Here is a 13,483-nt window from a genome sequence, read left to right on the forward strand (position 1 = left end):
ACAAATGTTTGTACTTAGAAGTGGGGTGCTATTGCAGCCAAAGTTTCAGAACGTATTAGTGGCTCTGGGGATGATGTAGTAGAAAGAAGCTTGGGTGGCCTATGGAGAGTGTTAGTTAAAGCACTGGAAGCCTTGAAGCGATTTTTAGGAAAACTCTCAAAGTCTCATCAGGGTCTTTGAGGAGGCTGCTGGGAGGTCTTTAAAAGCAGTGAAGGAATGTTATTGGATCCTGGAAGAAAGGAATCTTTGTTACATAGTGGCAGAAACTTAGCAACACTGTTGCCTGCACTAACATGGAAAGTGGAAAATGTACCTAATGAATGGGATGATCGAGCTAGAGATTTTCAAGTTGAGTGTTGAATATCCCATCTGGCTTCTTTGTGCTACTTGCAGTAAAATGAGATAGATAGCCCTCTTGAGGATGCTTGAACACAATGTTTTATAGGCAACATACATCCAGTACATAATTTGCAATTCAAGCATATTGCATTTTTGGAAGGTAAATCACATTTTGTAATATAAAATTGAGTTATCTATTTAAACATGATGAACAAACACCATCTTTTAAGAAAAAATAAGCTAGTAATACAGAAAGGGAAAGTAAGAACCTTTGTTTCAGCTGGCTTTTATTAAGTGGTTTTGAAGGTAAACGTCAAAGAATAAAATGATTGGAAATAATATTTTCAGTATTAGCTTCCTGGAGGGTCAAATTACCCTCTCCTATAGAGCTAAAGGTCATCTACTATGAGCCAAAGTAAAATGAGGGAAGTCACCATGAAAATGGGTATTGAGGAGTCACTAGGATACAAGAGAAATATGAGATATTAAAATAGAACCCTATTCTTAGAGAAACAGTGTTAAAACATATTTTCATGGGCAAGTACTTTCCTACCTTAAATAATTATTCTGTCTAAACACTTGGTCCAAAGATTCAATAAGCTTTTAAGCTGCCAACTTTAATTTGGCAGTGATACTAAGCTGGTCTGTGAAAGCTGAACACATTGAACAGATTCAAATGATGAATTATTTAGAGGCCCATGCAAAATAGTTTCTGAACCCTTTCTTAATCACCTCCTACTATAGTCAACAATTATTAACTTTTCAAAATCTGTTAAACATGCTTTCCTTTAAATTTTGTAATTTCCTTTCTAACAAATAAAATCCAAACAGTCACAGGGTGACTCCAGTTCAGATATAGCAATTATATTTGGAATATTTTATTTAATGAATACTTCTAAAATTTTTTCCAAAAAAAAAAAAATTACAACAGACATTCTCTTCTTTCTTTTGCTTTTTAAAGACTATCTGTCTTTGGAAAAATAATGTCAGCTTCTAGCAGAAACTCATCAGAATGGTAAAACACTAGGGAAAAGGCTTTATTTCTTTCTTAGAAACTGAGTTTCTCACTCCACTCAAAAGAGAGCAGAATATTCTTTTCACTGTACATTTATCGAAAGTGAGCAGTCATGTGTTCCTGGACACATCAGAAGCACTGCCTTTATTTCCTAAGAAAATGTGGTTTGAAATTCAGTCTGGTATTCTCAACCCAAATACAGGTACCTCCCCCTTTGAATTCTAGATGCCAGAGACATTAATATGGAATGAAGACAAGCGTATCCCCAGACTCTGCCTGAAATGTGCTATAATAGAATGTGCACAGGGTTTGGAGGGTTAAGAAAACTGAATGTTGACCAAATTTTGCCCACAACTTGCTGTGCAGTCACTTGATACCTTTAAGCCTAAGCTTCCTCATCCATGAAGTAATTTCCAGGCATACCTTGGAGATATTGTGGGTTCATTCCAGAAGACTGCATAAAAGCAAATACAGCAATAAGTCAAGTTACACAAATATTTTGTCTTCCCAGGGCATATAAAACTTATGTTGATACTATACTGTAGTCTATTAAGTATGCAATAGCATTATGTCTAAAAGTAATATACCTACCTTAATTAAAAAATACTTTATTGCTAAAAATTCCTAACAATCATCTGAGCCTTCAGTGAATTGTAATCTTTTTGCTGGTGGAGGATCTTGCCTTGATGTTGATAACTGCAGATTGATCAGAGTAGTGGTTACTGAAGGCTGGTGTAGCGGTGGCAATTTCTTAAAACAAGACATGATGAATTTGCCACATTGATTGACTCTTCCTTTCTTGAAAGGTTTTTCTGTAGGATGCTGCTTCACAGAATTTTACCGATAGCAGAACTTCTTTCAAAATTGGAGTCAATCCTTTCAAACCCTACCATTGCTTCATCAACTAATTTTAAACAATATTCCAAATCCTTGGTCATCATTTCAACAATGTTCACAGCATATTTATCAGGGTAGGTTCCATATCAGGAAATAATTTTCTTTAACTATCCATAAGAAACAACTACTTATTCATTAAAATGTTTTTATGAGATTGCAGCGTTACATATTCAGGCTTCACTTCTAATTCCACTTCTCTTGCTATTTCCACTACATTCGCAGTTACTTCCTCCACTGAAGACTGGAGCTCTTCAAAGTCATCCATGAAGGTTGGAATCAACTTCTTCCCAACTTGTTAATGTTGATATTATAACATTATATCATATGATATATTATATCATTATATCATAATGTTGATATATATAACAATGAATCATGTATTTTCTTAATGGTATCTAGAATGGTGAATCCTTTCCAGAAGGTTTTAAATTTACTTTGCCCAGATCCATCAGATGAATTACTGTCTATGCAGCTCTGGCCTTTAAAAATGCATTTCTTAAATAATAAGACCTGAAAGTCAAAATTACTCCTTGATCCATGGGTTGCAGAATTAATGTGTGTTAGCAGGCTTGAAAGCAACATTAATCATGTACATCTGCATCAGAGCTGTTGGGTGACCAGGTACACTGTCAACAAGCAGTAGTATTTTTAAAGAAATCTTTTTTTCTGCTATTTCTTTCCTTAAACCTCAAGAATCAACCTCTCCGGCCGGGCGTGGTGGCTCAAGCCTGTAATCCCAGCACTTTGGGAGGCCGAGACGGGCGGATCACGAGGTCGGGAGATCGAGACTATCCTGGCTAACACGGTGAAACCCCGTCTCTACCAAAAAAATACAAAAACTAGCCGGGCGAGGTGGTGGGCGCCTGTAGTCCCAGCTACTCGGGAGGCTGAGGCAGGAGAACGGCGTAAACCCAGGAGGCGGAGCTTGCAGTGAGCTGAGATCTGGCCACTGCACTCCAGCCTGGGCGACAGAGCGAGACTCCGTCTCAAAAAAAAAAAAAAAAAAAGAATCAACCTCTCCTAGCTTCAGAGATTTTCCTGAAGCTTTCTCACCTACATCAGCCTTTATAGAAATTGAAAAGAGTTAGGACCTTGGTCTGGATTAGGCTTTGGTTTAGGAAAATGTTGTGGCTACTTTGGTCTTCTATCCAGACCACTCAAATTTTGTCGGTATCAGCAGTAAGGCTGTTTTGCTTTATCATTGTTGTATTCACTGAAGTAGCACTTTAAATTTCCTTCAATAAATTTTTCCTTGCACTGACAGCTCGATTAATTGGCACAAGAGGCCTAGCTTTTTATGAGATTGCAGCGTTACATATTCAGGCTTCACTTCTAATTCCACTTCTCTTGCTATTTCCACTACATTCGCAGTTACTTCCTCCACTGAAGACTGGAGCTCTTCAAAGTCATCCATGAAGGTTGGAATCAACTTCTTCCCAACTTGTTAATGTTGATATTATAACCTCCTCCAATGAATCATGTATCTTCTTAATGGTATCAGAAACTCATCAGAATGGTAAAACACTAGGGAAAAGGCTTTATTTCTTTCTTAGAAACTGAGTTTCTCACTCCACTCAAAAGAGGGCAGAATATTCTTTTCACTGTACATTTATCGAAAGTGAGCAGTCATGTGTTCCTGGACACATCAGAAGCACTGCCTTTATTTCCTAAGAAAATGTGGTTTGAAATTCAGTCTGGTATTCTCAACCCAAATACAGGTACCTCCCCCTTTGAATTCTAGATGCCAGAGACATTAATATGGAATGAAGACAAGCGTATCCCCAGACTCTGCCTGAAATGTGCTATAATAGAATGTGCACAGGGTTTGGAGGGTTAAGAAAACTGAATGTTGACCAAATTTTGCCCACAACTTGCTGTGCAGTCACTTGATACCTTTAAGCCTAAGCTTCCTCATCCATGAAGTAATTTCCAGGCATACCTTGGAGATACTGTGCATAAAAGCAAATACAGCAATAAGTCAAGTTACACAAATATTTTGTTTTCCCAGGGCATATAAAACTTACGTTGATACTATACTGTAGTCTATTAAGTATGCAATAGCATTATGTCTAAAAGTAATATACCTACCTTAATTAAAAAATACTTTATTGCTAAAAATTCCTAACAATCATCTGAGCCTTCAGTGAATTGTAATCTTTTTGCTGGTGGAGGATCTTGCCTTGATGTTGATAACTGCAGATTGATCAGAGTAGTGGTTACTGAAGGCTGGTGTAGCGGTGGCAATTTCTTAAAACAAGACATGATGAATTTGCCACATTGATTGACTCTTCCTTTCTTGAAAGGTTTTTCTGTAGGATGCTGCTTCACAGAATTTTACCGATAGCAGAACTTCTTTCAAAATTGGAGTCAATCCTTTCAAACCCTACCATTGCTTCATCAACTAATTTTAAACAATATTCCAAATCCTTGGTCATCATTTCAACAATGTTCACAGCATATTTATCAGGGTAGGTTCCATATCAGGAAATAATTTTCTTTAACTATCCATAAGAAACAACTACTTATTCATTAAAATGTTTTTATGAGATTGCAGCGTTACATATTCAGGCTTCACTTCTAATTCCACTTCTCTTGCTATTTCCACTACATTCGCAGTTACTTCCTCCACTGAAGACTGGAGCTCTTCAAAGTCATCCATGAAGGTTGGAATCAACTTCTTCCCAACTTGTTAATGTTGATATTATAACATTATATCATATGATATATTATATCATTATATCATAATGTTGATATATATAACAATGAATCATGTATTTTCTTAATGGTATCTAGAATGGTGAATCCTTTCCAGAAGGTTTTAAATTTACTTTGCCCAGATCCATCAGATGAATTACTGTCTATGCAGCTCTGGCCTTTAAAAATGCATTTCTTAAATAATAAGACCTGAAAGTCAAAATTACTCCTTGATCCATGGGTTGCAGAATTAATGTGTGTTAGCAGGCTTGAAAGCAACATTAATCATGTACATCTGCATCAGAGCTGTTGGGTGACCAGGTACACTGTCAACAAGCAGTAGTATTTTTAAAGAAATCTTTTTTTCTGCTATTTGTTTCCTTAAACCTCAAGAATCAACCTCTCCTAGCTTCAGAGATTTTCCGGAAGCTTTCTCACCTACATCAGCCTTTATAGAAATTGAAAAGAGTTAGGACCTTGGTCTGGATTAGGATTTGGTTTAGGAAAATGTTGTGGCTACTTTGGTCTTCTATCCAGACCACTCAAATTTTGTCGGTATCAGCAGTAAGGCTGTTTTGCTTTATCATTGTTGTATTCACTGAAGCAGCACTTTAAATTTCCTTCAATAAATTTTTCCTTGCACTGACAACTCGATTAACTGGCACAAGAGGCCTAGCTTTTAGCCTATCTTAACTTTCAAACATACCCTCCTCACTAAGCTTAATCATTTATATTATAAGCTTAATCACACATATTATAAGCTTAATCACACATACAGGATATGTGCAACTTTTCCTTTCTCTTGAATACTTAGAGGCCATTGTAGGCTTATTAATTGGCCTAATTTCAATATTTTTGTGTCTCATGGAATAAGGAGGCCTGTGGAGAGAGAGAGAGAGAGAGAGAGAGAGATGGGGAACAGCTGGCTGGTGGAGTGGTCAGAACACATACACCATTTATCGATTATGCTTGTTATCTTCTATGGGCACAGTTCCTGATGCCCCAAAACAATTCCAATAGTAATAACAAAGATACATCACAGATATAAAAGTAATGAAAAAGTTGGAAATATTGTGAAAATTACCAAAATATAACAGAGACATGAAGTGAGTACACGCTGTTGGAAAAATGGTGCTGATAAACTTGGTTCACACACGGTTGTCACAATATTAATTTGTAAAAAAAAAAAAAAAAAAAAGCAATTAACTGTGAAATGCAATAAAACAAGGTATGCCAATGGTTGTATTGTGAAGTAAGTTTCCTTCCAACTCAAGTAGTCTGTGATTCTGAAAGTCCCTACTTTTCAGATGACTATAACCTGATATAAAATAACGAAGTCCAGCTTTACTGAGCAGTATCATCTGTAGGCATTTTTTTCCTCATGATATATTTTTCCCTAAGGTTAATGCTCAATTATCATGAAAGCTACACCCTTTTTCAAATCAGTCACCATCATTTAATGACAATGTCTGAGACCTGTGAAAACTCTAAGATCTTGATATTGTTGGTCATGGTTATGTTATGTTACATATGTGATGAATTTTCTAACAACTTTGTCACTAAAATATAAGCTTATATAACTTTTTATAGAGGTAATCTTCATGAAAGGTGATTTCTGTCACTGGACATATGCTCTTTTACCAAATACCCTCTTTTGATTAATTGCTTCAATCACAAGTCATGATTGAGTTGTCATGATTGAGTTGTCATGACAGAGAGTATCTGTTCCATATTCAGGAAAACATTGATTGGTATAAAAAATATGATTTGCATTTTGTATCATATGGTTTTCTTCTCCAAAGAAAGTGCAAAGAACAGGTGAGCCATGAGTTTGGCTTCCTGCTTTTTGCTAAACCCATACACATTCACTCAGTAGATGATGTCACAACACAGCTTGTTCACAGTAAACTTTTACAATACACTAGAATAAAATGAGGTTTCAGTTTCCAACTTTGAAGTGCATACATCATATTATGGGGGGGTAAAATTACTGTATATGAATATGAAAGGATTTTGATATTGAAGAAGATTTTCTATTCTTAAAAAAACAAATTTATTTTCAAAACACCACACTAGCAATCTTTTCTAAAAGTAAGAACACTGTAGATACTTGTGTTGGTTTTCTGGCTATTTAAATAAGTGTGTGTGTATGTGTGTGTGTCTGTGTGTGTGTGTGTGTGTTTCTCCAAAAGAAAACAAAGTGAGCACATTTTCTGAAGAGGCATATTTGAACAGTTGTTCACTCATACTACTTTTAAGTCTTCTGTTTTTTATTTCTAACTTACAGAAGAATCATACTTTTAAAAACCCTCCCAAGTAAACAAAATTACTAAGAAATCTAAAATATCTGAACGGGAGCCAAACATGTAGGTAAATTCATCTTAAACCATTTGATTCACACGTGTTCCTTCCCTGACAAGATGAGACAAGCCAAACAGCATCCAGCAGCATTCCTCTGTTTTCCCTTTCGTTGTTTGCCAGTTAATTTCTATTCACTGGAAATGCCAATTTTCCACATGCTATTCAATGTGGTGTGCTTGTTTGAAAAGAAGCAAAGAAAAAGCGCTAAAGATGCTAAGGACTTAACTCATTCCTCCCTTCTTTCCTCTCCTCCTCCCTAACAAGTTCCCTTTCTTCCAGGCTTAGTGAGAAACAAAAGCAGACTCATTCAACCTCAAAACTTGAACACATGCCAGGTGAAATATTTTAGTGAGGCTTATCCTCAACTTGGTCATACTGTATAGGTGGGCCTAGTTAAGTGGTTTTTGTTGGCTACTCTGCTTATTATGACTTTGCAGTCACACCCTCTGTGTCAAAGTGCAGCTCAGCAAAGTATATATATTATATGCACACACATATATCATTTTAGGAACTGAGGAAACATTATTTCAGTAAAAATTTTATCTACAATGAACTAATTTGATCTTCACTATATACACTATATATACACAGCAGCTTTTATATATCCTTATTATTTTTTCCTAATTAAGTAAGCTGGAAAAAAAAAGTGCTGGTTCACTTGCTCTAGGACAGGTTTGAAAGTCGGATAGAAAGCAGGAGTACAAAATAAAACTTTCTGCTGGAATTATTTCACCTGTATCAACAAACAAGTTTCTCAGCCCCTGGAGGAACATGGCAAAGTCATGCAAATAGCAGGATCTAAACAATTCTTACAGAAGGTACATCTCCAGAGTCATTTATCCAGCAGAGGATTCCTTGCTCAGAATTGGCACCAATTAGGAGCAGTTAGCAGTATACATTACATAAATACAACTTAGCATGTTTGCTAATAAAAAGAGCCTAAACTGTGGAATCCAAACTTTCTTGTAGATTGTGGGTGATTCTCAGCAAAGGAAATCCAAATAGTTTGGGATATAAACATGTTCCACACGTTCCTTTTGTGTTATGTTAATGGAGATGACTAACGATTGGTTATTACTATTATATACTTGGTAATATTTTAGGAGTAGAGATCAGCTTCAAGATCAGCTAGTTCAATCCTTTCATTTTACAGATGAAAATATCTCAGGCCAGTAAGTGATTCATCAAATATCACATGGATAGTTAACAGCAAGAGGGGGATTTTAATGTGGTTTTCCTGACAGCCAATTCAATTCACCAAACTTGTGGTTCTACTTTTCCTATGAAGGAAATTTTCCTACCGATACAAGAGGTGTGATGATATACCACAGTCCCTACCTACCTTAAAAGAAATAATAGACAAATAAGACAAATTTTATGAAAGCAAATGAAGATATAAATTTCCATGGGGTTCAAAGGATGGAGAGGAGAAATTTTCCACATTTTCTCACTACTCTAAATCGTAATGATTCCTTTTTCACAACTATGGTAGAAGAGACACCTGAAAATGACCTCAGAAAAATCCATCAGCTTCATCAGGTGTTGGGAGAAAATCTGAGTGTTGGGAGAAGCTGAGGCAGGGCTTGCATGTCTGACATAATGTAAGAGACTTGGAACATATCCGGGGTCCAGGGTCTAAAACCCCTTGTGGACTTCGGAACACCAAGCTCTGTGCTAAAGGGTGGAAGGCTACCCTGACTCACCATAATCTAAGTCCAGGGCATAAAACCCCTCATGGCTTGGATAGAATCCAGGGCTCATGGCCTCTGGAATGTGTCTAGACTTGCTGGCTCCTTGCTCCTTGCTCTCCCAGGATTGATTGTATCTTGAGTTAAAAGAACCTGCTCTCTATTTTCTCAAGGAGCAGAGCATATGCTAAACTATCACAGCTGTAAATCATGTGCTTAATGCAACCCTCCCTTTCACCCCTACATTCTCACCACTTGTTTGTTTGTTTGATCACCAATAAATAGTCTAGGCTTCCAGAGCTCGGGGCCTTCACAGCCTCCATACTTAGCAATGGCCCCCTAGACCCACTTTCTCTCTCAAACTGTCTTTTCTCATTCCTTTGACTCCGCCGGACTTCGTCATTCCCACCACCTGGTATTGGGTCTGATCACCCCAACATAAGGTAGCTATCCAAATTAAGGGTGACAAACTCATGCCCTAGGATGTAGGACTCTTCAGAGCATGAGGTTTACACATGGAAGAAAGAAAGGTAAAACTGATGCTACTATGAAACAGTACTCTATTTTAATGAAGTGCCTGTTTCGTTAAAAACTCTAAATGATAACAATGTAAAGCAATATCTCTACTTTCAAACAACCAATAATAACGGGAAAACATATTGTATAATGTAGCCCTTTGTTGATTCTGTACTCTATTATTATATTGGTCACTTTTGGATAAAATCTTATGACTTGTGCCCTTAAAATTTTTTCACATACTTGAATATATAAATTCCATTAGATTTTTGTTGATTAATGTTTCCAAATTATCACAGCATATTTAAATTAATAATTTAAAAAATTAAGTTCACATTTAATCAAGTTTTTGTTACCCCTGTAAATTTAGAATTATCAACAAATTTTATAAGCAAATTCTTAACTCTGTAATTCAAGTAATCAACAGAGATGGTGAATGAAAATCACGAACATCATTAGTGAATCCCACATTATTTCATATTGATAGTTCATCTTTAGATAGGACATTTGATTTAATCATTTATACAAGCAAAAGGACTATGATTAAGAGTACTTTTTCTAACTGATTTTAAGAGCGTGTCTTATCAGCTATATATTGAATATTCATGGAAGTGTAGCCCTCCAACCACTAGAAAGTATACAGAATGATTGAGAAGAAAACATTAATGCTACCATTAAGAAATTTTTTATCTAATGAAGAGATACAATTCATGTAATATCAATGTGAGTCATCTAATGAAGAGATATAATTAACGTAATATCACTGTGAGTCATATGCGAAAGCTGACCAAAACACTGTTAGAAATGAGATAGTACCTGAGAGGAGACTAATCAGTCCTGTCCAGAGCAGAACATTAAAGAACAATCAAAGCCAGAAAGAAGCCAGCTTGAAAGGGAAGGGAAAGTCTATACTAATGCAAATGAAACATGAACTTTAATAAACATGAATATAAAGATTCACAAAATTAATTGGTTGCTAGAGGTACAGCCTAGACAATATTGTACATTATATAATACTCAACAGGGGGATTATCTTTTTGAGTTAAATATTCATTTTCATAAATTGTCAAGGCATTGTGATGAACTCAAACGCCTAAGAATAAACAACTTCTCACGAAGGGAGCTTAAATACGTCTATCACATTTAAGATGAGAACAAGCAGATTACCCCAGAGACAATGAGAACATTGAGATGAAAACAAGCAGATTACCCCAGAGACAATGCAGCAGTCAAAGACAAAGTGTGGAATAGGCAGAGGCAACATTGTGCAAAACACATTAGAGGAATGCATAAGTACTACAAAAACTTTTTTTTTTTTTTTGAGACGGAGTCTCGCTCTGTCGCCCAGGCTGGAGTGCAGTGGCGGGATCTCAGCTCACTGCTCCGCCTCCTGGGTTTACGCCGTTCTCCTGCCTCAGCCTCCCGAGTAGCTGGGACTACAGGCGCCTGCCACCTCGCCTGGCTAATTTTTTGTATTTTTAGTAGAGACGGGGTTTAGAAAAGAAATGTCAAAGATGACATCCTCAAAGACTGCATGTGGAAGAAATACCTAGGCAAGAACTAAGAATCTCATAAGAAATGCCTGAAATAAAATGTGAACATCTCTGCATGGACTAATCAATACAGAATAGTGAACCACCCATATTGAGAGGATGCATTTGAGACTGATACTGTTTTTGCTGTTCTGATACTGGATAAAAATTCTCACCTATTCTTTAGAAAAGGAACAGGCATTGAAATTCTGATGCCTTCAATGCATAATTTTGTTTGTTGCACATAATGTTATAAAATCTTATTTATGTTTCTCATTATAGAATTTGGTTGAATATTTCTCAGCACATCTCTTTAATCATTTTATCGTTATTGTTATAATATGAATACCTGAATTTGTAGATGATAACGTGCTTTAGAGATTCGAAGTCACATCCAAAATTATTTGAATAAGCAATTAACAAAATAACAAAATATGGATAAGTACCACAAAAATGTACAATTCTCGTCAGATTCAAATAATGTAAATTAACATGTCAGTTTTCACCTTACAAAATGGCAAATATGTTTTAAAATAAGAGCAAATTTGTCAAGATTATATGAACTGCTGATGAACATGTAAATGTACACAACCATTCTGGATATTTTAAATCAAAATCATATATTTAAGGAATATAAAATATTTTATTATTTCTCATTGTAATATATTATGTAGCCTGATTTGTGTTGGGAGAATATTTAAATGATAGTATATTCACTAATTTCTCCTTTCAACAAATATTTACTAAGCCCCTATTACAGACTTCATGCTAGATGTGCAATGAACAAAATATGTTCTCATGCAGTTTACATTTGAAATTAAATCTGATGAATATTGAAAGATGTTTTGATGTACTAAGCTGTAAGAAAATATTATAAGCCTCATAATGTGAACTTATGTATATATATAGCATATTTATGTATATGAGTAAAAAACATTCTGAAAAAATATGTTTAGGATTTAATGCTGATAATGTATATCTAGTGAAACTAAGGGAATTTTTTTTTCTTTATGTTTATTAGTATTTCCTAATTTTCTGCAATAAATATGTATTTAAAAAATAAATTTTATCTTCTGGTAAGACAAGAAGCCATCCTTTATAGAGGCCTTTAAGGCTTACTCTTATCTGAGTTGGCTATAAAACATAAAGTCAGAAATTTATTTTGTTGAATCATATTCCTAGAATCTTCATTTAAAAGCAAGATAGTGGAAAATAAATGATTTTTACCTGTTGAGTTAGCTACGCAAAATAATAATTTGAAAATATAATACTATTTAGACTTATTTTATTTTTACTATTACACAACACTTTCTAATGAAGTTATTTGATTCTGATAATCTTGTAATGTGTTCAGGTCACAGATAATTATCTGTATTTTACAAGTGAGAAAAACTAAGACTTTGGAAAGTTTGAGTCTTTTGCTCACAGGCCCAAAGGAAGTAAGTAGGGAGGTAGGAATTAGAATTCAGATCTTCCGAAAGTACACTTTCTACCTTTTATGGTCTGTACAAAGGTTTTTAACACATGGAAAGCCTGCTGTCAAATTTTGGTTCTATAAAAAAATACTAACATAATGAAATTCCATTTGGCTTATGATGTGTCCTTTTCCATTTGGTTTATAATGTGTCCACGGTCAAATGATACTAAATCCTTTTCCCAACTGCTTATGGTAGAAAGAAATAAAGCATCTCTTTAAGAGCATTAGTTGAGCTTCTTAATAAAATATAAAGTGTTTAAAAAGTGGGAATGGGAGTATTTCCATTACTTGTGAAATGTTTAAGTTTTGAGAATTTGGCATATGTGCCTCATGAGAAATTTTTCCACTCCCAGGGGAAGGCCCTGGTTGGTTTATGAGTGGGCATGTGACCTAAAAAGTTTCAATTAGGCTGAATCTCAGAACTCTCATTTCAAATGCTGGGATAGAAGCTTCCTTCTCCTCCTCCAGACCTTGTGGTGTGCACGTGGGAGTCCAAGGACTAGAATACTCATTTTCAAAGCCTGACATTGGACCCAGGAGACAGGGAAAAACCATCCTCAGGAAGTCACAGTGAGTTCCTTGATTTAGTTATACAACCAGTATGTTCCCTTATTTTTAAGCCATTTACCATAAGATAATCTGATCCTTACAATGAATAGTATTACAAATGACATAATCCTTACGACCTTCTGTAAACTTCTTAGCCTGATCCACGCTTTGTGATCTGATTCCTTCCTGTTTCTCTTGCTTTGTGACTGGTCGTCTTCCCATACTCACCTTTTTCTCCAGATGTGAGGTACCATGATGGCGTGAACACATTGTGCTGTTTGAGATCTTCACATATGGACCTTTGTATGTGTTTGTCCCTCTTCTAGGAATGTCTTTGTTCCCTTTCTTGGTCTATCCAATTCTATTTATCCTTCAAAACCTTTCTTCTATGTGATGCCCCGAAAAAGATTTTCTG

The sequence above is a fragment of the Mandrillus leucophaeus genome, unplaced genomic scaffold (assembly GCF_000951045.1).
Source record: "Mandrillus leucophaeus isolate KB7577 unplaced genomic scaffold, Mleu.le_1.0 Scaffold351, whole genome shotgun sequence".
NCBI classification, from domain to species: Eukaryota; Metazoa; Chordata; class Mammalia; order Primates; family Cercopithecidae; genus Mandrillus; species Mandrillus leucophaeus.